Source organism: Passer domesticus, chromosome 18, assembly GCF_036417665.1.
Source record: "Passer domesticus isolate bPasDom1 chromosome 18, bPasDom1.hap1, whole genome shotgun sequence".
Taxonomy (NCBI): Eukaryota; Metazoa; Chordata; class Aves; order Passeriformes; family Passeridae; genus Passer; species Passer domesticus.
The window spans coordinates 5,862,715-5,889,797 of NC_087491.1; the positions used below are offsets into that span (position 1 = coordinate 5,862,715).

At 47.5% G+C, this 27,083-nt stretch overlaps 1 long non-coding RNA gene across 1 annotated transcript; it reads right to left on the reverse strand.

The window, feature by feature from the left end:
- Positions 1–20,881: 20,881 nt before the first annotated feature.
- LOC135283050 (uncharacterized) lies at positions 20,882–23,100 on the reverse strand. Its single transcript, XR_010348963.1, has 2 exons — positions 23,042–23,100; positions 20,882–22,033 (listed from the first exon to the last, which is right to left on the reverse strand). It is a non-coding gene; the product is annotated as an uncharacterized LOC135283050 (long non-coding RNA).
- Positions 23,101–27,083: the final 3,983 nt, after the last annotated feature.

A 27,083-nucleotide genomic window follows, 5' to 3' on the forward strand; every position in this document is an offset into this window, starting at 1 on the left:
CCTTTGCCCAGAGATTTTGTTCTGCATCTGCTAAATACTGTTCCAGTAATTCCCAAAATGAAGTTCTCCTCACCTCTGCTGGCATTGATGGGTCCTGCAGACCTTCCTCCTCACCCTTCCACCCCCACCTTCCTCCTCCTTCTCCAGGAGGCTGCTGGGGATGGTGGGGGACAGCGAACCTCGAGGTTCTTTGCACTGAGGCCAAAGGAGAGCACAGTGGACAAAGCAAAGATTAGCTTGAATTTCAGCAGCTCCAAGTTAAATTGGGAAACAAAAGAGGAAAAATTAAATAGAGTGGGAGTTCCTGCTCCTGAATTGAGCAGCACTGAAGCCGCGTTTCTCCTTCACTCTTTCTCTCTGTGGCTCCTCTGCAAACAATTCAGTGGATGTGTATTTCTGGCACAAAGCACAGAGTCCTATGATTCTTGATTGTAATTATAACAATGAGTTTCAGAAAGCCTGCGAGTGGTTCTGGGCATTTATAAAAGGGATTTAGGACATTATTGTTTAAAAAGTCAGTGTTTTTTTGAATATCAAAGCAATTTTAGGAGAGCTGGAGCGATGCTGAGATGAGGCTCCCACTAGTACAATTTTAAAAGAAACTGGTGACTTGTTTTTCTCTTCCTATTCAGAGTCTCCACAGCAGACATGAATACCTGAGTTGTCCCTGGCTTCCTTATTGTCCAAGAAAAAGCCACAAAATCCATCATAACTTCAGCTGCCCCTCTGTGGTCCCTTCCAGCCTGACCCACTCTGTAATTCTGTGACCAGCCCAGGCAGTGCTGAGGTTTATGAATCCAAGATGGACAAGACTGTGTGAAGGATTGTATTTTCACCATTTACCCAGCAGAGAAAGCGTAGATCTTTGTTTGGAAGGCTCAAAACAGCTTTCCCCAATAATATAAGTGGGGGAATATTGTGGTTCCCACAGAAAGACACATACTCATTTGCCTTCATTGTAGGAAGCAAATGTCCAAAAGAAAACTCAACATTCTCATGTTTCCAAAGCTGCTGGCATGCACTGTTTGGAACTGCCCACTCTGCAGCAAGTGGCTTTGATAGGATTTACTCACTGGGTGAAAAAATGAGCAGCCAAGCAAACAGCCATGCAGGTCTGCATTCATCTCTCATGTAAATATCTGAAAATATTGCAGTTTTTAAAGCATCTCTTTTGCCCAGGCCATAAAAACAGATGGAGACACAGCTCCAAAGGACTGTTGCATCCAAGCTACTCCATTTGCAGTGGGGATGTGCCCTGATTTCACTCTGAACTTCATTTAACCCATGCAAAATGCCAGGACAGCTGCAGCTCTTGGACTTCCAGGACTTCCATGCCTTGTGGAGGGTGTTGTCCCAGGGGCAGGACATCCTGGTGTGCTGGCACTGTCACCAAGCTGTGCTTTGCAGCGAGGGCTCTGAGCAGAGCATGCCCTCATTAGTGTGATTGCCCTGATGGTCTGTTGGAATCCAAAATGCAGGGAATTCTCAGAACTTTGGGCCTGTAAGCCAAAGCTTAGAATTAAACCCAGGATTTGATCTGAGACCTTGGAAAAGGCTTCCAAATGTAGGTGCTAGAAGCAAGAATGTGGATTTGTACTTTAAAGCAGAGACATGTTAAGCTAAGTAAAGTTTTGAGTTTTAGACTTTAAGATACATAAAAAATAAAAGTAGTTACAAAGGTAAACAAGGAGTTTAGAATGCAGTACTGTAGGTTTGTGTGTCACAATATGATTGGCCAAGAAAGCTTACACTGTAGCATGAGTCCATAAGATGAAATATTTAAGGATTGGGTCAGAAACAGAAATATCCTTGTTGGCAGTGTTTTATTGGTCAATAAATCCTTAAAAGGTCTTGTAACTAGGGGGTCTTGTGACGTTCTGAACCATGCAGTGAAGATGTGAGCCAAACTCACCCTTCCTGCCTATGTAAAAGATAAGAACAATAAACCACATCATCACAAACAATTCAGAGGTCCCACCTCTAACTCATTCAAAACCCCTTCAAAAATCCCCATAGTGCTCCCCACACTGCAGCAGCTGGAAAAGCTGGGAACCAGAGCCATGTGCAGCCCTTCCCACTTGGATCTGGCTGGCTGCAGGAGCGGCACTGCAGGAATGCTCCCCTGGCCCCCCTGAGCAGGAGCACAGATTTCCAGTGTCACTAAAAACCCAGCAGAACAGGAAAAGCAGCTGCTTTCCCTGGGCCGACTGGTGCTTGACAGGAACAGGTTGAAACTTCTCAGGGAGAGCGTTTGTCCTTTGGGAAATGCTGTTTTGTATGTGGTTTCTGCAATTTAATGAGGTAGCATGGTGAATCTATGGAATGGGAATTGTCACAGCGAGTTTCTGGTTTACTGTTGCATGTAATTTTGGAACAGGTATTTTTTATGGAAACAGTGATTTTAAAAAATGGTCTGGAGGGGTTGAAAAAGGCATTTCTAATAAAAGTTAAATTGCTCCATAATGTCATTTAAAAAAATGTCTGCTTAGGCTTATGCTGTTGTCTTTCAGAGTACCTTTTCATTTTAAAATTTGTTTCTATTTACGCAATCTGACTAGCCTCCCAAAACAATACCAAAACATAAAAATGTTTTTCACACACCCAAAATAAAAACCCTGCACTTCATTTCGGGGGAAATTGTTTTTTGTGTTGTTTTGTTTTGTTGGGATTTTTTTTTGGTTGGTTGGTTGGTTGGTTGGTTGGTTGTCTTTTTTTTTTGTTGTTATGTTTTGTTTTTTTGGGGTTTTTTGAGGTTTTTCTTTTGCCTTTTTTTTTTTTTTTTTGGTAACATGCTGAAAAATGTGTTTGGCAAAATGGAAATTTCTTTTCTATGACAGCTCTTCCCGTGACCCTTTCAGAGTCAAACCTTCACCTGCCTGTGCTCCATGTGCAGCTCAGGCAGCAAAAACCACTGAGGAACTCCTGGAATGAATTTCACTAAGTGCCTTTTGCAAAGCATCTTGAGTAGGTGCAGTGGATCGATAGGACCTGCCTGAGAGCTGCTGAACAGGGGAGGAAAGAAGCAATTCCTTAATAAGCTGCTCCTTGCAGTCCCCAGCTCAGGCTGGGAGCTGGGACAAATGACAGCAAAGCAGGATTTGCAGAGAGGAGCCCATCTGCCAGGAGCTCTCACCTTCCTCAGCCTCAAGGTCACCCAGAGGGCACAGTCGATGATGCACCAGGCTGGACCTGAACTGTGCTGCCCTGAACACACAGAGAAACATTGCACAACTGAGGGCAGCTCTGCTGAAACACCTGAAAAGCAAGAAAAAGGAAGAAAATGAATAGGGAAGGTATTAGTGCAGGATCTCAGGGTGGGAGAGACCACAGTTTAGCTGGGTGGATCTCAGATGCTGGAGGTGGTTTGGTCCCAGGGTTTCCAGCACTAACCAGAGCACCTACATGTAGAAGGTTGATGGTGAACCTGTAAGTGTTACTCTTTTTGTATAATGATAATCAAAGGGATGGAAATGAGCATTGCATGGGTACCAGCCATGTTTTGAAGGGGACAGGATGGAGCCCTGGGGGTCCAGCAGGGACAGGTGACTGGCATGGAAGAACTTCAGCATCTCTGCAGGGCAAAAGAAGCCCAGCCCAGACCTGCCTTGGTGCTTGCCAGCCCATCCAAAGTACAGAGGGAGTGACCTTTGCTCACACACCTTTTGTGTGACCAAACCCTTGACCATGCCTACAAATCAAACAGCGGGGAGAGCATATCCAAACCCCACACTTCCAAAATCCTTCCACCAGAGTTGTTCAAAATACATGTATTATTGGTGATGGGGAGATCCTCAGCTGAGGTAAAGGGTTACCCCGCAGGACTGGGGCCCAGGGCCCTCCAGCCAGGGGATTTTCAAGGATAACAACTGCAGCTTCCCCTGCCTGCAGCTCCTTCATCCTTTATCGCAGCATCTCGAGTACTACTACACAAATAACAATAGGGTATTGTTAGGCAAAAGAGATTTAATTGCAGCCTACACTCCCTGAGAGGGTAAGATCGGCTTTTCTCCAGATCTAATCTTCATTCTTCATCTTTTCTTCTCTCTCTTGCATCCCTTCCCTCTCCTGGAAGTTTCTCTTTTCTGTCTTTCCCAGCCAGCAGCAAGTGACCAACCAAAAATGTAAAAAAGAGGGAGGGGTGTCCTTGTCGCTTCTTTTTCTACATTTTTGAATAGCCTTTAAATCCTTTGGAGTGTTGTGTCCCATAAGAAAGGATTAGCAGTAATTCCCCTGCCATCTCTTGCTTCCAACGCTCTGACAATTCATTCTCCTGAGATCCCCTAAACCCACCACTGAATACATTAACCAGAGGACACGGAGCAGGCTTGGGGGGAGTGACATCCCGTGTCCCCCCTCCTGCTGGTCCAGCTGAGCACACCCACCCATCCACCATGGGCTCCTGGATCAGCACTTCTACTCCTCAGTGACCCAAACCAACCCCAAACTTGCCCGGTGTGGGATGCTCTGGGTGGTTCAGCAGCCCCTATGGAATTCCTTCTGCTCTCCAGTGCTAGGTTCTTTTTCTCAGGCCAGGTCTTATGAACCCTCAAAAGGGAACCTAACACACCCAAGGGTAGCTTAGCTATTACCTTTGGAGGCAAATAATGAGCAGGATGACTTCTGCTGCAGAGTTAGAAACAAAAAGGTTTAATAAAAGGCAAAATAACAAACAGAAAAACTTGAGCCAGGTACAGAGGTCTGCCTCTGTATAAGGTATAAACACCTTCACAAAAGCCTCTTAGTTTTTTTGTTCTCTTTTCTACCTGATGGGCCAGGCAGGACTTTTTGGCTTCTATCCAATCAGATGACCCCGAGTTTTTGGTGAAGTCTCTGAGGTCCTATGAGGTGGCTTTTCACTTAATTGTTGAAGAAACTTCTGGGCTTCTTTCCTTTTTGGGGGGACAAAGACTAGCTTTGCCACTCTGTCATTAGGGGGCACACTCCTACACTCCATGGCTCACCATGGATGTGGTGGGGGCCTGTGCAATCCCCCTGCTCCCGCACTGCAATCCCTCTGTTTTCTTTCCCAAGCAGAGCAGTCTGCTGGGAAGGGCTCTCTACCACCCCTGCCTGGCTCTTGATGCTGCCAAGCCCCCTCGGATGATGAATGCTGCCTGTTATCTCGGCCCTGCTTTGCTTTCCTGTCGGTAAAATGGGGTTCCCACCCTGCACACTGTGATTTACAGGAGAGGAGCACTAGCAGACAGGCAGAGTCTAGATCAGAGCCCATGAAAAAGCACTTTCTGTTCCTCAACTCCATTTCCCTCAGCCTGGGATTTTAAAATCCTTCTCTCAAGCTCTCCCCCAGGCCAGTCTGTCTGAAGCCAGAGCCTTCCATCCCCTTTCCTTTCACTGGTTCTATTTGTGGTCACTTAAGTTTTGCTTTCTTTAGGGAAATAAGTTCACTGAGAGTAGCACAAAAAAAGGAGTATTTGGCCCCAAAGCACCTCTTTGCAATTCTGCTTAGCAGAAAAACCTCCCCTGCCCAGGTATTTCTTCCTGCCATCTCTTCTCTCATACTGTAAATATCCAAATAAGCTGTTAATACGGAAACCCACAGGCTTCCCCCTCTCAGTTCCTCCTGAGATCATGTCCCAGGTCCTTCTGTCCTGCATGGAATCAGCAATTTTCAGTTCCACACCTCTTGCCCCCTCCAGCAGCCTGGATTTTGCAGGGTGCTGAGCACCCAGCCCCACTCTCTGCTCTGCTGGTTCCCCAGCTCTCAGTGCCCCAGTGAGGGTGGGTGGTGACAGGATTCACCCCTCAGCCTCAGCCAGAACCTGCCTGAGCTGTGCTATTCAGAGCCCTGATGGGAATTACAGGATGTCTGCCAGCCAAAAGGGCCCTGGAGAGAAGCCACCCTCTGCTCTGGCTGGGGTGATGGCCACAGGGGTCCCCTGGGTGATGGGGAGGTGCTGTGGGCTCTGGAGGTGCCCTCCTGTCACCTCTGGGGCACTGACAGGGAGAGAAGGATGACAAAATACTGGGACTGAAGCTTGAGCCAAACGTGTGAAGTTTCTTGCCCTCCTTGATAGCCATTTCTCCTGGAAAAAATGAATGTTTTATAAAGAGCATCATGAAAGCAAAGTGTATCATGATTTCAGAGTGAGCAGACAGCAAGAGAGATAGGAGCATCCCCTTGGATTTGCCTGCCTGAGGTTATTTACCTCAGGAAGCTCCTGAATAAAAGATACAAAAATACAGCAGAAAGTAGTATTATTTGCTCATTTCAAAGCATGATGGGAGGCAGAAAAACATTATAAGGGGTATCTTTGAGTCTTGCCAGCCTGGATTTGTCAGGGCAGCGTTTTCATGGAGCGCTCTCCGGGTGACCCAGTTTCTGAGACACAGGCACAGACACACACACGTCCACACACACAGAACCCAGCCACAATCCACAACTTTAATAGCTCTGTGACATACAAAGGAGATTTTGATGCAAAGTGGAGCTGACAGAGAAGTGGAAGAAGTATCTGCTTTTTTTTTTTTTTCTTTTTTTTTTTTTCCATCCAGTGCCAAGCCAAGATTACAGTCAAGGTGGTTTCAACCTTCAGCAAGGACTGATGTTACCGTGGGTTCTGCTTTTAATGACATTTAGCAAAAAGCAGCAGCTCGGGGAGGGGGAACAAGGGTTTTCTTTTCAGGAGGAATTTATTTGGGCTGTCAGGATTAAAGGCATGAAGCGAATGCATATGGGGCTGCAAAGGGGGCTTAATGGCTTTGCTGCTGGTGAGGACACACAGCTCTGAGACAGGGGGTGCCAGGCCTGTCAGGCAGCTGATAAAACATCTGTGGACGTGGAAGGGTGCAGTGAAGAGATGTCATGGTAGTGTGGTCATGCTGGGGTGACTGTCACCTGTGTTTTCCTGGCTGTGGTGACATGAAGGTGTTGTTATGTAGCAATAATCTCTGTTTCAGAAAACATCCCCCAGGGTGAGGCTGCTCCAGTGCAGCTGATGGCTGTCACTCCTCACCATCAGACTCTCCTGCAGATCCTGCAGGGAGCAGGCACGAGCCTGGGTGGGCTTCAGAGGATGCCAAGGCAGGTGCAGGCTGGGTTGATGCTCCAGGTTGGGCACCCACCCATCCAGCTCAGGGCATGGGTCCAGGCATCCCCAAAAGCTCCTCAATCATGCCAGGTGGTTGGGTTAAGTGCACCCAGGCTGATTCCATGTCCTCAAAGCAGCACAGGCTTCATTATTGCAGTGAATGGCTTTATAAAACCTGGGGCTTAGCAAGGAGCTCTACCTGGAGAGGAAGGAACAGCAGGCAAAACATCCAGAGAAGATAAATGCTGGGACAAGGTACACCCCTTCTTGAGCTGCCCCAGGATTTGTTCTTGTCAGGGAGGGTCCTTGGAGTGGTGTTTTGGCTTGGGCCCCCATTTAGAAAACTACAAATCAGCTGGTGATGCCTCCAGGAAGCTGTAAGTGCCTGGATTCAAACAGCAGAGGATCAATGGGTGAGGCAGCACTACCACAAAGCAGCTGCAGCCCTGAGGGTGAGAGCTGGCAGGGGGCAGTGGGCACAGCTCGGTGGAGATGGTGCCAGATAAAGAGGAAAATGAAAGGAGAAGGTGCTGCTGTGTGGTATTTTCAGGGTCCTCTATCAGAGGGAGGAAAATGATGAATCTGACTCCATGTACTTAGAAGGCTAATTTATTATGATATGATATGATATGATATGATATGATATGATATGATATATGATATGATATTATAGACAGAAGGATAAAAGATAATAAAGAAACCCTCGTGACTCTCTCTTCCAGAGTCTGACACAGTTTGGCCCCTGATTTGCCAATAAGTAAAAACAATTCACATGCTGGATAAACAATGTCCAAACCACATTCCAAAGCAGAAAAACACAGAAGCAAATGAGATAATATTGTCTTCCTTTTCTCTGAGGCTTCTCAGCTTCCCAGGAGAGACATCCTGGTGAAGGGATTTTTCCAGAAAATATGACAGTGACACTGCTGTGTGTGTGATGTGGTGGTGCAATCCCCCAGTGCACCGCAGTCACCTGAACTTCAGCAGAGGGAGATTGGTGTTTGTTGGACCTTTCCAGAAATCCCCAGGTGTGTGGAGGCCTCCAGCCTGCTCCTCTGCAGAGATCCAGCTGCAGAGGCTCTGGCAGGGACCTTCTTCTCCTGGGGACTGACAGCTCAGAGTGAAGAGACCTGGCAGAGAGTGCTCAGGGTCAGCAGGAGGCTCTGGTGAGAGAGAAAACGAGACAAACACATCCCACACCTTGAGCAGGGTGGTGGCAACTTGCTGTGAGAGAAATGTGGCAGGCTTGACTCATCTTTGGGAAAACTGCTTGTTCTATGACTTAGGAAATTTTTAATGGGGCAGGTTGGGGCTGTGGAGGGGAAGAGCCAATCCTCAGGGGTGAGTGCAGAGCCACGTCATGGCATGCAGTGGGGAAATGCAGCCTTGAGCTCCAATTTCTCTGAGAATGGAAAGTCCTCTCCCCTCACCCCTGCAGCTGGAGGGGACAGCACCCACTAACCCTGGGCTCCTCTTCCCTGTGGGATGAATGCTCTGGGGGCTCAGAGCAGAAGCATCAGACACCACCCAGGCTGCTCTCCGTGCCTGGATGCGATGGAGCAGTGACAGCTCCATGTTTTGTGGCTGCTCTTTGTGTCTGTTACACAAACATGGCGCAGGGAAGTGACAGCAATGTGTGTCCCCCTGACACCCAGAGAATGAAGTGATATTGCTGTGAAAATGAGGCTGCTGCTGCACAGCTCAACTCTGAACCTTCCCTCTGCCAAGCAGCTATGATTAGAATCTCATCTCGCTCTCTGTTGCACAGCACCTGCAGAAGAAAATCCCACCCAGCAGCACGGAACTATTTTTAAAGGCCTTTTTCCAACAGGCTGGGAAATGGGGATGGTGAGAATCCTGCTGGTACCGTGGAATTCTTTCAGCCCCCCTTGCAAAAGGGCATGGAGCTAGACTTGGGGAATGTGAGTCAGAGAAAGGAAGAGGCAGAATCTTCTTGCCAAGTCTGAAGCTTGTGCCAGCTCCTTGCCTTGGGAGGCTGAATTTCAGCATCTTCTGGGTCTGTTGAGGGTTCTTTTTTCCAGGTTTGCTGTACCTGACTCAGCGAGACACCTCCAGCTGTCAGAAATTTGCTGAGAGATTTGTGTGCTTTGAACAGAGTGGCACAGGCGTCCATGGCATGGGAATTGTGGGCAGGAATGCATCCCAGGGCTGTGGGAAGGGGTTGCCTGTAGCTTCTGGGCACCACAGAGTAAGAGGTGGGGGAAGCAAACAGGCAGAGAAGACCAAGAGGCTGAAAGAGTCAAGTCCTTGGGGTGTGGGATATGATGAGCTGTGAATTCTGGGCTGTCAGTGCCAAAAGGGTTTATTCTCCTACATTTTGGAGGAGAATAAATGTACCAAGAAGCCTCAGAAGTGTCTGGGGATGGAGAGGGAGAGTGAGGTGTGGGCTGGTGGAAGCAAAGCCCCACTGTCCTCTTGGTATGCTGCTCATGGATGGGGTTTGACTCTGTTCAAACATAATTTGCTCTCCCTCTCTGAATGGAACCAGGGAAGTGTATTACATTTATCTTCATAAAACAATGGGCTTTGGAAGCAGTGAAACAGAGGAATTCTGGTTTTCCACGGCTGTCTCCTGTATGGATTCACTGGCTGAGCTCATATCACACCCTGGGAGAGGGATGGAAAATGGAAGGGCAATGGCAGAAAGTGCTCATTTGAGAATATCCTCCTTTAGAAACCTTGTTAAGATATCATTCCTCAGAGATGCTGCTTCTTCCATCAAATCTCATTGCAGGCCAGCAGGTTTGGAAAGCTACTGCATAGTGTCCATGGGGCAACAAGCCCAACCCGGTAAACCTTCTTTCCATAGGGAATTGTGTTAAAAAACCCCAACAGAACTGACCTGAAATCCCTACAAATTTTTTGTGATTGTACCTCACAGAGTTTGACCCACATATCTGTGTTTTTCATGCTGGCATTTAGCACCAGGGCTCTGGAGCTGGAATGGAGATTGGCATTAACCTGAGGAAAAGTCCCACTTAGGATGTACCATGGACCACACAGGCTGCAGGTGGAGCATGCAGCATTACATTGATGTACCCAGCCACAAAACCACTTCCCATTTTGTATAATACAGGCCAACAGGGTTTTGAGAAATGTTCCCTTTCTGTATAGAAAGACTATTTTTAAAATTGAACAGTAAGTTAGTCCTCTATTGACTTTCAATTTCCATCCTCTCCCATTTCCATAGCAACTCTGGCCATTTATGCATTTATCTTCATATTTAACTTTCCTCTCTCATATAATTTCAAGTGGACTCAAGTGCTATAAAAGGGTTAAACCAGTCTTTCAAACACTCTCTGTTTTGAAGCAATTACTTGAAAATACATATATGTATGTATATTTATATATACACTAGGCTAAATTGACAAGTTTGTGGTTTAATGAAAAGTGTCACTGGAATATTTGCCCTGAAAAACCCTTCAGGGCAATAACAAGAATGAGTCACAGCCTCTCTCCTCTCACCTTTCCCTGTGTTATGACTGTGTTCAAAATTCTCCTCTGGAATCTAAACTTGCAGCTGCGAGAGCTGTGGGATTGCCTGGGGATTGGCTGAGGTCAGGATTTGGCAATTTGGGCTGGTTTTCATCTTTTTGTTGTTGTTGGGTTTTTGTTGTTGTTGTTGTGGTTTTTTTTTCTTTTTTTTTTCTTTTTTGAAGTATTTGCATGTGTATTTGGGAACAGTCAGAAGGCAGGAATGCTTCACAAATTTTTTGCTTCTGGGCTTGGGCAGAGATGTGAGTTCACCATGGTCATTGACAGTGCACTGGTAGAGTTGTCCCAAGGATCTGGAGGGGTTTTGGTGGGAATGCAGTGACCTTCTCTGGGACTTGGCTGTCCAGGAGAGCAGCCAGGGAGGCAGCAGCATTGGGCAATCTCCATGCCTGACACCAGAGAGCCCCTCCAAGCAGGCATTGCTGGCTGAGCTCCTTGGGGAGCAGATTGGGCTTGAAGTCTTGGTGCTGTCTGCATGAGGCACTGGGAAGAAAGCTATGAGGTCAATAATTCTCTTCTAAGTCCACACTTGAAATTCCCTCCATATATTTTCACATAGTGTTTTGCAATGGGGTTTTTTTTGCAGTGTTTTTAGCTGCAAAATCCTGTGGGATGTTCATGCTGGGACTCTCTTGACTCTCAATTTCCATTGTCATCTGCCTCTCCTTTAGTGCCTTCCCAGCTCTCCTCCATCCAGGTGATTATTTTTACAGGGGAAAAATATCCCCCTGTCCCCAGGAAAACATGGATGGCTTAATTGCAGCACAGAAAAAATGGGACATGTTTCCCTGGAGTGCAGGTGACACATTCCAGGGGAGCACAAGGTGACCACGCTGTTTTGGGACAGCTCTGTCACCATGACTCTGTTCACTGATAACCTGCACAAGGACCTGCCCAACTGACCAAGGTGCTGAAGTGCTACAGGCGTTTTAAAATTTTTATCTTAATGGGCCTGAGAGTCTAAATCTCATTGACTTTCAAATCGACTGTGCAGATCAATGCACAATGCCCTGACAAGGCAGGATGGTTTCCTACAGAACGTCCTCCTGCACACCACCCTCATTCTGCTCCAGCAGCTGGGGATTCAGGTCTGATCTCCTGCTGGGGGATTTCTGCTGAGTCCTACAGCCAGAGCTTCCACTTGTTCTGTGCAAGGATATGAGTAAGCAACTGGTGGAACTGTTCAAGTTATTTAAGTGCCTAATTCCCGTTGAAACCTGCTTAGATGCACTTGAAAATCCTATTAGAGCACCTGTCTGCACCTTTAAGCACCTAAACACCTTTGAAAATGCATTCTTTGATCATTTAGGGATTGAAGAGCAGAGTTTCCATAGGATTTGTGCTCCTAACTCACTTGCTGCTCCCAAAAAAAATCTCAGGTTTTGTCTGTGTTGTGCTGATGTCCCATGTCACCTTCCCCTTTCATTGCATCACTTGTGTTGTTCCTTGGGGAAGGACTCTAAATAATTCCTCCCCCTGCCTTACTGTTGACACCTTCCTGAGTATTTGCAGGGCATTATTAAATCACCTCTTTACTCATCCTTTATCTGAGCTGTACATAATTAGTTCCTTTAATCTTTCTTCATAGGTCAATCCTTCTAAACCCTTAATCATCTTTATCTCCTTTTGCTGGAGCCCCTCCAATTTGCTGACAATTTTTTCTTCTTCATTTTATTTTGCATCAAGGAACAACAAAACCTCCAAGTTCCAAGGGCTCTCTGGGCTCACTGATGACAGTGTGGGGCTGTGCCTTGTCCTGTGCTCCTTTTTGCTTCTGGCCCAGCCTGGGGAACAAAACTGGTGTTGGGAGGGAGAAAACCATCCCTGCCCCATCCCTGGAAGTGTCCAAGGTGAGGCTGGACAGGGCTTGGAGCAACCTGGCATAGTGGAAGGTGTCCCTGCCATGGCAGGGGTGGGATGAGAATAGCACAGCCTGTTTTGCTTGGCTGGCAAAAATCCTCTTTCTGTGCCTCACATTTTTAAAAAGTCTTTTATTTAGATTATATTTGTCCTCACTCCAAGGGTCTGAGAACCCTTTTCAACTGATACCATTGTCATCTTCACAAATTCCTTGGCTGGCAGGATGAGGAACCTGAAGCACCATGGAAGGGGTGGAAGGCAGAGCCCTGACTCCCAGCCTGGCAGCAGCTGTAGCCCTGCTCTGTCTGAAAGCACAGCACAACACCCCGAAAAAGAGCAGAATTCCTGGGGGAGCAGAAGGGATCTGTGACCACTTGGAGTTCATTTAGGCAGTGCTTTTCTTGGTTGTCTTATCCAAACAAACACTTGCACAGCTTCTTCCTCCCAGGCAGGCACACCAGGCTGCTCCCTGGCACACACCTGGCTGAAAAGCAAAGGCCTCCTTCATCTCCTTTGCTTTTTTTAATCATAAGTGACCTCAGGGCTGAACTGATTACAAAACTAACCAAAGCCATGAGAGGGTGGTAGAAATTTTCAGCTCAAACCTGTCTTTTGGCATTCCTAAAACATTGGAAGCCTGAGCCTGTTCCACTGAACTGGGAGCTGTGAGTGACCATGAGCAGCCATGGAGGACAGCCCCAAAGTTTCTGTGTCCCTTGGTGCCAGGGAGAGAGGTGGCTCTCTCACAGAGCCACCACAGTCACCACTGTGATGATAAAACCCACACCTGGAGGGATCTCTCATTCTACAATGACTTTGCTTTCCCCTTTCCCACCCAGCAAAACCCTGCAAATGGGGTGTGAAAACCACCCTGAGCCCTGGAGGATGGCTGGAAGTCAGACCTGGGCACCATCACAACCACGGTGAGATGTAGCTTCCTTGGTGGAAAGAAGCTGGGCTTGTGCTGTGCCCTGCACAAGTGGCTCCCAGATGTGCTCCAGGTGTGGTGGGAAGGATCAGACTCTAGAAATGGACAGGTGGGGTTAACAGAGACTGTCCCTCCAGTGTGCTGAGAGGTGTCCACTCCTGCAGAGCGAGGATGGAAAGCTGCATGTTTATGCAAGTGCTCCAGGAGATGGTGGGGGAGCTGCTGACAGGGAACATTCTGCTTGTCAGGGATGTGAAAAACTCAATCAATGCAGCAAGAGTCACCCTGGAGCTCAATGTGACCCTAGAAAGGAGATGAGCAGTAGTTGTGGTGTTGCCATCCCTCTCTTGTGCCCCTCCCAAAGCCCAGCAGGACAGTCCAAAGCCCTCATGGAACCCACACTTCCCTGCTCCCTGGCACCAGCAGCAGGCAGACAACCAGGGATGCTCCTAGTGCTCTGCAGCACTGGGAATTCCTAAAGCTGAATTCCTAAAAAGCAGACCTCCAGGCCATTGCTAGTGCAGGAGCCACATTGTTCCTCTCCCTGTTCCTGCAACAAGGAGAGGTGAGCACTGCCTGTGTCACATCCTCCACATGACTTTTGTGGAGCCCCATCCATCCACCTCCTGCTGCTTGGAATTGCCACAGCCATTTCCAGCCCTCTCTGAGCTCTGATGTTTCCAGATGGGATATTAGGCTCCCTAGGAGTGCAGCTGTAAATATGTGCAGAAATGCCACCCAGGCACTGCAGGAGCAGCGCTGCCACCAGCTCTGCCTGGCTCCTGCTCTGCAGTCACGGGAGGAGCTGGGGCTCCCTGAGGGCTCCAGAATCAGCAGAGCTTTGCAGCAGCTCCGTGAGCAAAGGCTGCATCCATAGAATCACAGAGTGGCTGGGGTTGGAAGGGACTTTAAGGATCTTCTTTCACCTCCTGCCATGGGCAGGGACACCTTTCACTGTTCCCAGGTTGTTCCAAGCCCTGTCCAACCTGGCCTTGGGCACTGTCAGGGATTCAGGGGCAGCCACAGCTGCTCTGGGCACCCTGTGCTAGGGCCTCACCACCCTCATAGGGAAGAATTTCTTCCTAATGTTGAATCTAAACCTCCTCTCTGTCAGTTTGAAGCCATTCCCTCTTTAAGTTGAGAAAACCCATACAGCCAAAGCAATCAGGGCATGGCTGGAGTGGGATGGAGCCACCCTGTCTCTGCCACTGCTCTAAGTGTCCATGGTCACCTCACTGGATTTGTTTGGAGCTGCATGTCTCTGAGTCCTTGCAGTGTGGGAATGACTTCTGTAATGTGAACAGCCCCCACACCTGGTTTTTAGTGGAAACTTTACCATAATGGGAATGATAAACTTATCAGTGTCTTCTTTTCGCCAATAAAAGTAGCATCATCATGCCCTTCACAAGATTCTTTTTCTGTGTCTTTCCCTTCTGAGGAGAAGCACAGTTGTGCTGCTTCTTCCACCCAGAATGGTGGCACTGTCAGAGCTGGATGTCTGGAGGCAGCTCACAGAAGGTGAATCAGGGTTTGTGCAGCACAGCAGCCGTGCCATGAGCTGCTTCTGTGTCCCTGAGCTGGGCAGGCTGTTCTTCCCCTTCTCCCCTGCTCCCTCTGCAGTGACTGCCTGCAGCAAAGGGGAAATCCCAGGCTCTGCTCAACTGGATTGTAACTCCCCCCAAGTTCAAATCTGAATTGTGTGCTGTTGGCATTTAGGAGCACAGCAGGGAGAGCCAGCAGCAGGTGCCTCACTCTGGGAGCAGTTTCTTGCAGAGCATTCAAACTATTCAGTTTTGTTTTACTTGGGGTGCTGCTCCACAGGGCTCCTCCCTCCCCTTCCTGCACCACAGCACGAAGTGGAGTGGCTGTGATCTTCTCCTGACAAGCAAAGGAGGGATTCTCCTGGACTGGGAATGCAGCATCCTTGCAGCAAGCACTTTCCAGCACAACATTGTTCCCAAATCACTGCTGTCCCGAGTAATTTTAAATATCTGTGTCCATCACTCCAGGAGAGGGATCCTGGGCAAGGCTCTTAGGGAGGTGTGAGCCAGCCTGTGCCTACCAGGACCTGCAAGACACCAGGACATTCCCCACAGGATCCTCTTTATTAGAAGTGGATTTTTTTTTTTTTAATAGCAGTGAATAGGGGATATCAGTAACTATATTTCTTTGCAATCTGGGAAACAAATTAATTTTAATGCAAAACTTGCCGCACTTAATAATTACTCAGAGGATGCATTTGTCAGTAGAAAGAAGATCCTTCCCTTCCCTTCCCTTCCCTTCCCTTCCCTTCCCTTCCCTTCCCTTCCCTTCCCTTCCCTTCCCTTCCCTTCCCTTCCCTTCCCTTCCCTTCCCTTCCCTTCCCTTCCCTTCCCTTCTTTTCCTGTACTTGTCAGTAATTTATTTCATTTTCTTTAGGCCCCAAACACATTCCCATCCCTCCTAGAGCTGCATTTCATTACACATCAAATGAATGGATGGATAGCATGATTGACAAAAATTAAAAACTAATTAAAAAAGTATAAAAGGAAAAGCCTAACTGTCCGCATCCTGAAGGACAGAGGGATGGATCAGCTTTTCCTATGTGCCCTGATTCACCTACCCACAACAAACAGACCCCAGTGGGGCCTCCTCACAAGCCAAACTTCTCAAAACAGCCTTTTTGTAAATCAGCTTCCATCCAAGAGCACAGAGCTCCCGGTCCTGTCACCGTGTGCGGGCAGCAAAGCTGTCAGTAACAATATCAGCAGCAGCTCCGGCTTTAGAAAAGCAAAAGTCACCAGCGAGCCCCTGAAATCCCTGATCCCTTCAGCAGGGATGACCCCGGGCCCTGCTCCCCTCCCTGGAACAACTCCCCCGGTAAATGATTGCAAATAAACGAGAGAACCGGAGCGGGGGAGATGCGATAAGCGAGGCTTTGTCCCCTCCTTCTGGGGACTGATGTGCAAAGAGCGGCTGAGGCTCGCTGGGCTGCTTTCCTCAGCATCCCCAGAATCTCTCTGGGCTGCTTTCCTCAGCATCCCCCAGAATCTCTCTGGGCTGCTCTCCCCAGCCTCTCCCAGAATCTCTCTGAGCTGCTCTCCCCAGCCTCTCCCAGAATCTCTCTGAGCTGCTCTCCCCAGCCTCTCCCAGAATCCCGGCATCTCCGCGGGAGCATTTCCACCCACCCCGCTGAGTGTCCCCTCTCCACAAACCGCATTCCAGGCGGGTTTAAAACGCACCCGGCCCTTTCAAAAGGCGGCTTTGAAAGCTCAGACTGCCTTGGCTCTGCAGGGCTGAAGTGAGACACTTTCACGCCTTGGAGGAAATGATTTATAATATATTTACAACACAAAAATAAAAGATAAAGACTATTCTCTTGTCTATTTTTTTTTCCCTTCTCCTTTTTTCTTTTCCCCTTTTCTTTATTTACCAAAAGTACCTCCAGGGCTAATGGCATTTTCTTTGGCCGCTGGGAGCAGAGGAAGATAGAAGTCTGAAATATGAAAGCTTTTCTCTTGGTTTTTAACAACTTTGGATCACTCTAGTTAACTCTCAGTCTCAGTTCAAAGCAGAGCTAGAAACTGAAAGGCTGGCTCTGTTTTTTTTTTCTCTGAGAAAAACTACATTACTATAAATGATTGCTTATCCCAGAAAGAAACATAGAGGCTTAAAATTCCTTGTCCTCATATGAAAAAAGTCAAAATCACTGAGACTTTTGTGAGCTGTGACAAAAAATAAAAATAAAAATAAATAGTCTGCAATACTTCATTTTGATGACATCAAAGTGTTTCATGCATGACCTGTTTTTCATTTTTAAAATATATTTTTATCATAATCAGCTTAAGTCTCAAAACAAAATGACTTTGAATAAAAAGTTGAAACAAGTTGTCTTAGTCTCATTTTTTTTCCCCAGCAGAAGAAATTCATCAAACTTGGTCTCTTTCTTCCAAGAGTTTCAACAGAGATGAATCTGCATTTTCCAGACTGTGAGATATCTTAACAAGATATTCCTGCCTGGCTCTTGCTGCTCCAGAAATAGTGAGTTTCCTGGAATACTGATGGCTGATGATGGCAGTGCAGATGACAGAAATTTTGAGACAAGTAGGATTCAAAATGTAAAATGGAAATCTTAAGGAGCCAGGGGTGACAAGGATTTCAGCCTTTCCCAAACTCTGAGGTCCTGAAGGTCTTAACCAATCCTAAAACTAAGGCATGGGTGTGCTAATGCTGATCAAGCTTTGGGATTCCCAGCTTGCCTGTTCAGGTGCAAGCAGGAAATTTGTCATGAATGTCCCTTATGTATTATTTTGGTGTTCCTTCTCAGGATATTAAAGTCCAAACATAGAAAATTTGGGCAAATTAACAAATTCCTTTTAGCTTCTGAAAAAATCTGTGATTTCTCTTTGGGCTGGCTGGATTTTGACCTTGCCTCCACAACAATTGTTTGGCTCAGGCAGCAGCTCCTGAGGAGAAGTGCCAATATGGGAAAGCAGGAAGGAGCAGTTTGCTAAATCCTGGTGCTTCTGTGAGGAACCATCCTGCTCCTATGCCTTACCCACTTCCCCAAAAGCAGGGGGTAATGGGGATGAAAAAGCAAAATATGAATTCAGTGTTAACAGGATCATAGAATTTTTTTTTTTTTACCTCCCAGCTGATTGTATCACCACTTTATTTAAAAAATAAAAAACACAGCTTGGCTAGGGGCCACTCCAAGGTTCAGAGATAGACAGAGCGATGACTTGATGCCCTGATCTTTGCTCTACTGACCAGAATTTGTTCCACAATCATGTGCTATTCATTTAATCCCCCTTGGATATAGGCTCTCTAGGAGTGGAATGAGTATTCAAAACACCCCTGGAGTTAACCTGTCCATCCAAATGGTGGCCAAAGATCTGATCACTCCTGAACCAGGTGGATGTAGAGATTGAGCTGATTATAGGAGCAGACGAATTTGTATAGTATCCTCTTCTTCCAAGCTTCAGATATCCCAGGATTTCTGGTGCATCAGCTTTAGATTTCATGAACTTGAGCCTTGGCAAAGTGCACAAATAGGGGGAGAGACTCTGCCCAGAGGGCATTTCCTTGAGGTGTTTCGTCCTGGCCATGACAGATGTTCTTGTACCCAGCATCTGCAAGAGGAAGATTTATCCAGAGTTAATACATTCATTTTTAGCTCTGGTTGAGTTTGTGGATAATCTAGGTGAAGTGGTTTTTTTTAAAAGATGGGATGAAAGAACCCCAAAAGGTTTGACAGGGAATTAGCTTCAACTCAAGAGAAGGGCAGTGCTAGGAATAGGATGGAGGATGGTCTCTGGTGGGGTGAGAAAATAGAAAGGAGAAGAAAAAATCAGATTCTTAAGGGGATGAGGCCTTGGCCTCAGCTATGGAAACAGGTAATTTCCCGGTACAACTAGATAATAGGGATGAGGATTCAGGGAATGTGGCATCAGGGTCTGGTGAGATTCAGCCTGGCAAGCTGACACTACTGAAGAGATCACAAATGCTTTCCCTCCCCTCCTCGCCTTCGCCTTCACCAAAGTTTAAAGTTTACCTGCTAATTCCCTTATCAGAAGTTTGTGCTGAGAACTCTTATCTGGATTTTACAGGCAGCTCCTGGCACTAGACCAAAAACTGGAGGAAAGCATTTCATTCTTCTCCAGTTGTTCAATGAAAGCAACATTTTAAGCCAACAATATTATTGTCATTAATGGGATGGGACCATTAATGATGGGAATGTGTGTGTTTGGCTTCCAAATGAGACTTGCCATCTATCCCTGCTCCTGACCTGCTGCAGCTTAGTGGGGCTAAATTGCTTTTTAAAGCTGATCAGAACGAACCTTAATTGAGGCACTAAACCCAGGTTCAGTTGAGCTTGCTGTCCCCCAGCCCTGCCACTGCTGGCGGCTGCCCTGGGCTCATGGGGCAGGCCAGAGGAGTGTCCCCAAAACACAGCCAGAGCTCCAGAGTGTCTGGGTTTGAAGAAGTGTTTTTTTTCTATCATTCCCCCCAGCTCTCCCTATTTTCCTCTTTCAAATGTAATTAAAAGTCATTCTTTTAACTTTATTTATTTATCAGCTTGCTGCATTTGAACTTGCAGGCGCCTTCATCTCAGCATTCATTTCCTTGCCCTTTAATGTGAACCTGACTCAATTCCCCATCCCCTTCAAAGCTCTTTATTAGTTCTGCAGCATTCCCCCACCCCCAACCCTTTCTCCAATTCCACTTCATCTGCCCTGCAGAAAAACAGCCCAGGACTCTGGGCCAGGCTTGGCTGGAGATGTGCCCTGGGCTGTGAAGGTGGTGACATCCCCTGAGTCCCTCAGGCTGCAGCTGAGGGAAAAGGCAGCCCTGAAACCTCTCTGATGTTGCTGATGAAATCATCCCTGCACCTCATGGTGGAGGAGCCCTCCTGTCCCTGGATGGGGGTGCTGCCTCCCACAGGTTTTGGGGGCAGCTTTGGGGGTCCCTGTTCCCCTCCTGTCAGCTGTAGTGTACCTGTCTCCAAAACAAATTAGGCTTGTTGGCTTTTTCTCTCTCTTTGCCAGCAACCCCTCAGTGCCTGAACCCACCAGGCTTCTGCCACAAAGAGCAGGGGAGGCTCAGCAGAGGAGCCAAACACAGGGAATGATTCAAAACAACGCCCAAGAAGTCCTTGATCTCCAACTACCTTCACATGGAAGTCTGATGTTGATTTTCTCCTCCAGCTGAGGAAACTGAGGCTTGGAGCAAGGAGATACTGTGCTCTCTGTAGCTGGGACTCCAACCCAGGCTTCTTTTCTTTTAAAAATGTCTAACACTTGTTTTAAATACTTTAACAGCCTCTGCCAGCAGGAGCCGAGGTCCAGCTGCAGAGAACCAAGGGCTTTTTCCTCCAAGGTTCCAGGCTCTGGCCCTGCTTGGCTCTGCCCAGGCACAGAGTTGAAGCTGCCTGCAGAGGAAATAAACAACCTGCTCTGGGTTTGTCTTGCTGGGAGTTGAGTTGCTTCACTGCCTTGTCACTGAGATGTGGTGATTAAAGAGATCAGCTGTGGAGCTTGGGGCACAGTGAGGGGACTCAGACACTTTGTAAGCTGTCACCTCACACCGCCAGGGTGAGTCTGGAGCAGAGGAGAGCTGTGATAAGGAAGCTGTGTGATGGGACATCAGTGCCTGAGGCACTGTGAAAGCATCCATGGACCTCTTAGTACTGATGAAAATGAGTCTTTTACTTTCTTCCATTTTATTGATTTCATTACTTTATTTTGGTTTATTTTATTATTTTTTTCTCCCCACCAAGACTCTTTTCATCCCCTTATCTTCTCGGGTAGTTAGTAGATTAATGCATGTCTCAGGAAGATAAATGCACTTTCAGATCTTCAAAAGGCAAGGCAGCCTCTGAAACCAGTGTTTACAACCTCCTTGGCTGGTGCCAAGGCAGGCAGCAGGACATGACCTTCAGTTCAGCTTCCAAGGTTGAACTGAAATGCAGATCCTGGTCCTGTAGAATTTGGGTTTACCTCTATTCCCTGCCAGGGCAAACTCCCTCCCTCTGCCTACTCCTGTCCCCAGGCACTGAATGAGAGTTTGGGGATGGAGGAGAAAAGAGAGAGGGAAGATAGAGTCAGGGAGAGGGAGCAAGGCAAACTTGCTGTGCAGGACTATGCAGATATCGAGAATTTTATTCTGGCCCTAAATGCTGGAGCAGGACACAGCAGCTGGAGATGTCCAGCTCCACAGGGCAGCTCACTGCTCTTCTCCACCACATCACACCAGTGCTTGCCCTCCTCAAAGGTCCAAAGTCCAGCATAGGTCTGTCTTGGCCATCCCTGAACGTCCCTTTACACATTAGGATAGTCACCCACAGGTCCCTGGTCCTGACTCCAGCCTGACTTCTCCAACCATTCTTTAACTCTGTGGCCAAGCCACACACAAAGCCCTGAATTTTATATCTGAGTGCTGAGGTGGCTTTGAAACATCCATTTTTCACTCCAGCTGTATCCTCCTCCCTCAGGAGGCAGAGTCTGGCAGCTCTGGCTGTGGTTTGCCTCCCAGCACAGGGAGGAGGAGCAGGGCTGGGCATGGCAGGTCCTGCAGGCTCAGAGGAGCAGGGCTCATGTGTACAGAGCTTAAGTGGTGGCTCCAAGGTGGGAGAAACTGTGATCGTGTTTGAGCTGTCCTCAGGCATTTCCAGGCTCATTCCTGTGAATTAAGGGACCAGTGAAGTCATTAAGCCCTAATCAAAAGCAGCTAATCAGGAATCAGTGGGAGATATGCCAATTAATTGCAGCTGGAGCAGTGGAGCCAAGCTGGGAAAGGGGGTGGCCCTAAGGAAAGGACAGCAGGGTCCTGTGCCAGCTTGAATGGTGTGTCTCAGGGTCTCAAAAGTATTTAGGGGATCTCAGAAGATACTTTGCTGTTGGGGGCTCCCCATGGTTTCCAAGATGCACTTTGAAGCAGCTGTGATGGTGTGGATATTCTGCTGCCCCATGGGGTCTTACAAGGCTTGTCTGCCTGTTGGAGGGGGAGAGCTCTCACTCAGAGCTCTTAGCAGAGATCCATCCCCCCACATCTCTTTACAGCTGAGACTCTCCAAGTGCTTTACAGATTTCATAGGTAAATATCAGCATCTTGACTTCACAGGAGACTGAGTGATGTGCAAGAAGTGCTCTGACAGCCCAGACTTTGCTCAGGTTTTGCCTGCAGCCCAGTGAAGGTTTCCCTGCAGTTAAAACAGAGGTTTAGGAGCTGGATGCAAAACAGCCTCAGCTGTGTCAGGATGCCCTGCAAGGGAGGACACTCTCAGCTGACATTTTCCTCTTCTGCTAAATCACATCCACAGCTGAGATGAGAAGCAGGCTCTCTGCTGGGTCACTGAGAGTCAACAACTTCCCACAACCCCAAGGCACTGCTCTTCTGAAGGGACCATTAATGGGAGCAGTGTTTGTATTGCGTGCTCTCCTCAGTTCAGACAAGGCCATGCTTTCCCACCATATCCTCCTAGACCTCAAATCTTCTCCCTCAACATCCCTGAAGTCAGCAAAGCATTGTGCCCCATGAGCACTGTGTGCTGTGGAGAACCAGGGCATTGAAGGTGCCAGGACCCCTGTGCCATTGAGTCACTGGAGCACAACTCTACTTTGTGTTCCTTTCTATTTGATGATAAAAACCCTCAAGGACACAATTGACACCTCTCACCCTTAAAGGCAGCTGGAGAAGAGCAGAGGTATTCTGCTGCTTTTGGAAATTCCCTTGCTTCCCACTCCAGAGAAACATCTTCCTTCATAAATTATATTCCTTCCTTCATATATCTTATTGAACCTATAAAATGCATTCCTGTTCCTTAGCCCCTGCTCAGCTCCTCAACATACTCATTCCACCATTGCATGCAGGCTGCTCTATAAAAAGAATAAAGTTCATTGCTCCAGATCAAGCTCAGTTGTAAACCCCTGCCAGCCTGGAGTCCACACAAATTGAATTCCACCATGGCTCTTCTTGGGAGGGTTTGCCAGGGATGAGATACAACTTCATTTAAGTAACTAAAGCGGAAAGGTGCACAACACTGTTGTAGAACCTTAGCTGAGAGGTTCAGGTCCACAGGAGAAGGAGCCCTTCTCTGTCCAAAGAGCCACTGCTCTGTCACCACACGTTACAGATGAGATGGCCACAACACACAGAGTATCACCAAAGAATAACAGAAAGCTTCAACCCCTACAGAGTAACACCATACCTCAACAGAAGGCTTCAAGTGTCCACCCTTCATGTTCTTTAGCCCAGCCTTTTATACCCCTCATGTTCACGCTGCACCTGTGTGTCCTCTCTACCTTTTTGTGATGTGTCAGCACACCTGGGCACTCCATATCTCATTGCTTTCAATATTATTCCTCTGTCCTGCACAGCTGTACCCACTGGGGATGAGGCTGGGCCAGCCCCACTGCCAATGACCACAAACTGTGTGCCTACACTGCTCAGAAATAAAGGTGACTGCAATCAGCAAGCCTGAGTTCAGGTTTGCAGGTATGATCCAAGGATTTCAATCCCAAAAGACAAGTTTCCTGGAAAGCCACTTCCTCAGACAGCAGAATGGCAGCAAATTCTGACAGAACCTCCAACATCTGCAGTCTGCTCTTGAGTGTCTTGTGGGGTATGTGTGTGTGTCCATGGAGATTTTCCCTCTGGCTTGAGATAAAGACTTCAAGGCCAGCTCATGATCTAAAAAATCCCTGCATTATTGCATAGCCCCACGTTGGCCTCACTGAGGAAGGTGCTGAGGTCTCTGGTACTCACTGTGTGACCAGAGCACTTTGCTGTGGAGCTCCTGCTTGAGAGACCTCTTGGCTGTGATGCCTTTAGGGACTATCTAAAAACAGAGGCCAGAGAAAATTAAGGGAACAAGAAGTAGCTATAATTATTGGAGAGCTTTCAGGCATATTTCAGGCAGACAAAGCCCCCCAGGGGATACACCCAAAATGGATGATGGGTCACAGGTTTTCACACTTTTATAAGTTTGGTCCATTTGCATATTGGGGGTTAATCTGCCAATTACAGCTTCAGGTAATGAAGTCGTTTACCCCAAGTTTGCTCCCCCCAACTCACTTTTGTTTCCATCTCTGGGGCCTGAGGCAGTGAGGTGTCCTTGATTGCCAGGCCTGGAGAGGAATTGTTGTGTCTGACCAAAATGGGAAAGCAGCAGCTCATGCTGTGTGTGGAGTTTGGAGTTATCCACTAAAGAACTGCAGGGTTACAAATATACAAAAAGTATATAAGCTAAACTCCTAAGGCATCACCATTCTTGTGATAACACCTGGACAACTTCAAACCAGAAGAATTCTACACACATTGCAGGGATGGCAAATCATCCTCTGGTTGCTGGAAACCAACCTTTGAGAAGGGAAAACATAAGTCAAGTCAGAAAGAACAGCTGCGTTCCCCTCAAGGTTTTCTTTCCCACCTACCACTCCTTGCATGTGCTGCTTTCCTCCTCCTCTCTGTGGCTGTGCTGAGCTATTGATTCCTGCCTTGCTCACTCTGGATTTGGGGAAGGGGGAGGGACGTCCCCAGGGTAGGTCAGGATAAATCAGCACTCCATCTCTGCCTTGGATTCTGCATCCCTTACTCGAGGTCTCCATTGCATCCTTGTTCCTGTCGCAATTTTTCTGCCAAATGCCATTTTTACCCTCCCCACACATCCCAGGGGAGCTCTTATTTATGGCCAGTGCAACAAAACTGAGCGACACCAGCTGTTTCCCAGCCTGCAGGAGCACATCCATCACGGGGGGCTTTGGAGAAAGCCTTTTGTTTAATTATGGGATCACTCCTTTTCTCTCTGCAGTCCCTTGCCCCTCCTGGCCTCCCTTTGCATCACTCCAGTGACGAGGCCAGGAGGTATTTCATTCTCTGCTGGCAACTCCAATGATTTCTGGATGTTCTCAGTTCACCTTCCTGCTGGTGCAAACCCTTTTTCATTGCTCAGAGCACTTAACACCTGTGAGGAGAGGGTAAAGGGTCCTTCTCTGCACAGGCAGTTTGGGAACAATAAATTTCATCCTACAAATATTTTTGCAGAAGGACATGTAGTGGCCCTGATTTCTGTCTTCTTCCCTCTTATGTGGACAGGGTTTTCTTTCGATAAAAAGGAAAACAAAAATCCTAAAGGTTTTACCGAAGGAGCATGAGTGCAATTTTAATCCAATCCTTCCCTATTTATTCAGTTTCTGATATGGCAGATGCCTTAAATGGTTTTTTTTTTTTGTTTTTTTTTTTTTTTTTTTTTTTTTGTTATATTTTGTTTTGGTTTTTGTTGCCCACTATCTGGAACTGCATCTTGAAGTAGGCTGAATTCATCCTCTGTGGCTCAGACTCTGAAAAGTCACCCACCAGTGACAACATGCAGGTAAAACACCTTTTGGCCAAGTGCCTGCACAGGGGTGAATTCAACACCTCCCTCTCCTTGGCAGAACTTGTTTGTTCGGAGACTTGTTTATTCTGAGAGTTATGAGGAGGAGGAGGAGCAGAATTTTCTTGTCTGCACCTCTCAGAGCTAGAGAAATGGATGGTGCTGGGTGAACATTTGGTTCCTCTGAGGCGCTGACATTGCCTTGGTGGTGATATGAGGCAGCAGGGATGGAAATGCACTTCTCCAGGAGAGGGAAAAGCTTGTGAGCTCAGACTTGACAATAATTCACCTGGCTGCGTGTCTGGCCCTGCGCCCCAGGATCCCTTCCCAGCTCTGCTTTGCATTTTGCAAATTGTTTCAAGAAATGCCCGGTTTTCATGGGCCTGTTGCGGGGTGATGGATGGCTGGGGACGCCCAGCGAGGATATCTGTCTCCACCAGGGCTCTGTGAGTCAGCTACCCCATGTCTAGCTGCTACTTTTCTGCCTTAAAAGCCTCAATATTCTCCACTCAGCTCACCTTCCTGCTCTTTGCTGGTCTCCAGATCCATTAGTCTGTCTGGGCTGGTACCCATTAAACTGCTGAACATGGGCGACTCCCAGCAATCTTATCAGAGCTGCTGCTATTAAAGGCAGAAATAGTAAACTGAGTCACCAGTGCAGGCAGTCTGGCACTTGGATTTAGACAGAAGTTTTGTTGAGGCTTGTTCTTGTTTGTGGAGAGCCACAGAAGTTGCTGTGGACAATATTTGATTGCTGTGCCAGTGGTGATTAATAAATAGTTGGCTAATTGAAAACAGCAGGGCCCTGGATCCAAAAGTCTGAGTTTTGCAATGTTTCTGGTACCAGTGGGCTCTGTGCCACCTCCCAAATGCAGAGAGGCTTCTGTGGGGGGAATATTGCTGCCTTAGACCCCCAAGGGAGGAAACTGAGGCACAGGGGCTCAGGCTGTGATGCTAGGTTGCTCAGGCAGTGCCTAGGACAGGTAGATCTGCAGATGTGCCAGGAGGCTCATCCCTGACTGAGACACCTTTTAATCTGCCTTGTGTGCTTTTTTCCTTATACAAGGATTTCCAGAGTGTTTTTTTCTGCTGCTGATAGTACTGAAAAAAAAACCCTAAAGCCCAAAAAACCTTTGAACCACTTGTTTGTTAGTGCTCTGGCTGGGATGTGTTGCTGTGTTTTGGGGTTGGTTTGGGATGCAGGTGCCCACAGCCAGGTGCTGGCTGGCCCTGGATCTGTCCTACTTTGCCCCATCAGCTCTTGTCAAGTGTAAATGAGGCTGCAGGCAGGGGTGAGGGCACCACCGGGTTCCATGTGCCTTAAAAAAGCCCTGCTGAGCCAGGCATGATTAGAAGCATCCTTGTTCAGCTCAGCACAAGCAGATCCCAGCGAGATTTCCCAGGCTGAGGGCAGTCATTTGATAGTTACAGGGTCTGCTGGGAAGGCAGGGTGGAATCTGCCTTTTATGCTGAATTTTCACCCATGCTCATTTAAGACATAGCTGGATGGTTTCAGCCCTGAACCTTCACCTTTATTCTTGTTTGCATGCAGATTTATCTTAGATTAGGTCCCACCTTTTCTTGAATATATTTCTGTGTTAACTTGTTTGCATCATCTGGTAAATTCCTTGCAATGGAGCTTTTCAGGAAGGAAAGGCTTTTCCTTCACACTGTGTAAAAGAGAGAATCTCAGTTGATGTCTCTGGAAGCAAGAAAAGCAGTTTTACAAATCCCAACTCTACCTCTGGGTTAAGTGTAAGAGTTTGCCTGGATTGCCATCCTCGAAAGCAGCTCTTCTACCCCTGGGAAAAAAAATTGCTTTGTCAGTTTAATTTGCTCTCAGTTCAGCAAAGCCATGGAAAACTGGCCAAGAGTT